The 2,616-nt window shown below is 32.5% G+C and overlaps 1 long non-coding RNA gene across 1 annotated transcript; it reads right to left on the reverse strand.

Moving 5' to 3' along the window:
* Window positions 1-1,625: 1,625 nt before the first annotated feature.
* On the reverse strand, window positions 1,626-2,033 carry LOC144374917 (uncharacterized). The gene is made up of 2 exons (XR_013434156.1): window positions 1,909-2,033; window positions 1,626-1,704 (listed from the first exon to the last, which is right to left on the reverse strand). It is a non-coding gene; the product is annotated as an uncharacterized LOC144374917 (long non-coding RNA).
* Window positions 2,034-2,616: the final 583 nt, after the last annotated feature.

The following is a 2,616-nucleotide window of genomic DNA, read 5'->3' on the forward strand; positions in this document are numbered from 1 at the left end:
AAATACATTAAAAATCCTAAACACCTATATTGTAAAACTATTCTAAGATGAAAAATAGATATGATTAATTTTATATTAAAATATGTAACTGAAATTAACTCCAGAAGTGCTTGAGGACCTAACCTGCTTGGTAGGAGAAATCCAGAAACATAATGGTGCTAGCCCAGAGATCTCACACATGGTTCTCTCAAACTTAAGTAGAAAATGATTCTAAAACCAAGTAGAGTAGTCCTCAGGGGTTTCATTCCAGGACCCTCCTCAGATATCAAAATATGATGTTGTTCAATTCCCTCATATTAAATGGTACAATATTTGCATGTAACCTATACATATTCTCCCCTTTACTTTAAATCATTCCTACATTATTTATAATACCTAATATGATACAAATGCTATGTAAATGCTGCCATATTGTATTACTGGGGAATAGTGACAATAAAATCTGTATGTGTTCAGAGAGCAGATGCAACTTTTTCCTGCATATTTGTCATCCACAGTAAGTTGAATCCATCGATGCACACAAAAGCAAGCTGTGGAATGATTAATCATAATTACGACTATTGATAGCAAAAATCATAAGACCAAGTAGCAATCACCTCAGGAATATAATAATGATTTACTCTTAAGGATTCTATTAACATAATAAAACATTCTACTAGAGCAAAGGGGGAAAGTATCTGATGATCTCCATGGATACTGGGAAGGCTTTGACAAAAATCTAATATGCACATTTTTCCAAGGGAGCAGTAATAGTTTGAGAGACTAAATGGATACCTTTTTATTATGACAAGGAAAATACATGTCTTCATACAAACAGAATTATGTGAGACATTAAAATATCCCATTAACATTAAGAACAGACAAGTGTGCTATGTGAATCACTGTTACTTAACAAACGCAATTGGATAAAGAAAGAAAGAAGCGTAATATTGGGAAGAAGTCCAAAGAAAATCTGAGAAAAAATATCACAATTATAGTGGTTGATTATGACATTAATGTAGAAAACCCAATGACTTTTCTAAACATCCAGTTTGAAAAAATGGAAAAAAAGTCATTCCATTGAAAATGATAAGCAAAACAAAATATCTGTAAATAGACAAGAGATTCATAGAACCTGTTAAAAAAAACCCATAAAACTCAAATGAGTGACTTAAAATTTGACTTGAATACAAGCCTAGTTGTAGTGTTTCTGAATAGCAACACTCAATTTATAAATTGAGGTACAATTTTAAAAAATGATGCATATGACAGAAAAATAAAGAGAAAATGGCAGTTGATGAGTGTGTTAACTTGAAACTATTGAATAAAGCTTTAGAAAAGGGGCGGGGGGAGGAGAGAGAGAGAGAGAGAGAGAGAGAGAGAGAGAGAGAGAGAGAGAGAGAGAGAGAGAGATCGATCAACAGAAGAAAAAATAGACCCAAATGCTTAAAGAAACTAAGTTTACACATAAGGTGGCATTTTGAGCAAGTGGGGAGAATATTATTTTATTACAGAAACACATTGTTATATACTGGATTGACACCACTGATCACAGATTGGAGGGAAGAAATAGGGTCTTTACCTCTGTTTCTTGCAATAAAAGATTCCCTCGAAGTCAGAAGATATAAACAAATGAAACCACAAAATTTTAGAAGAAAAAGTAAGTTTATTTATAATCTCAAAATCAGGAAGGCATTTAAATAAACTGTAAATAAATCCCAGTATCTGCAAAGAAAAATACAGATAAATTTACAACATAATATTATAAACATTCTATATGCCAATAAACAAGCAAACTAATAAACACATCAAAAGATAAATGATAAATTAAAATATTTCCAGACATAAGAGAAGAGCCTGACATGCATAAGAAAATGAATTAAGAAAAAAAAGGGGCTCGGGATGTGGCTCAAGCAGTAGCGCACTCACCTAGCATGCATGCGACCCGGGTTCGATCCTCAGCACCACATACCAACAAAGATGTTGTGTCCGCCGAGAACTAAAAAAAAAAATAAATAAATATTAAAAATTCTCTCTCTCTCTCTCTCTCTCTCTCTCTCTCTCTCTCTCTCTCTCACTCTCTCTCCTCTCTCACTCTCTCTTAAAAAAAAAAGAAAAAAAAGCCAAACAACCCAATTGAAAAACTGCATAAAAGTATAAATTTACAAAGATTGAAATTGCCAAAAAATCATTTGAAAAGATGTTCAACCTCACAATAGAATGAACTAAAGTCAGAATAATAGTGCAATACCTTTTTTTTTTTACCATGTTGGGAAAAAAATAAATTCAACAATATTTAGCACTAAAAGGCTAAGAAACTTGTCCTTTCATTGTACTCTTGGTGGGGTATCCACTGATTGGTGTCTGGAAGATAATCTGGCAATATCTATCAAAATGTTAAATGCACAAAGCCTTATTGTCCAGCAATTCCATTTCTAACTGGAATTTCTACCAAGATATAATCACAAAAGTGTGGTAAAATATACACACAGAGATGGTAAGTATAGATTTGCATATAAAAATAAAAACTGGAAATATCTACATGTTTACCAATAAAAGAAAAAATCAAATAAATTATGGTCCACTGAGGCAAAGGAATGCTAAGCAGCCATTTAGAGAAATAGAGGTAGATCTTCA

The sequence above is a fragment of the Ictidomys tridecemlineatus genome, unplaced genomic scaffold (assembly GCF_052094955.1).
Source record: "Ictidomys tridecemlineatus isolate mIctTri1 unplaced genomic scaffold, mIctTri1.hap1 Scaffold_95, whole genome shotgun sequence".
NCBI lineage: Eukaryota > Metazoa > Chordata > Mammalia > Rodentia > Sciuridae > Ictidomys > Ictidomys tridecemlineatus.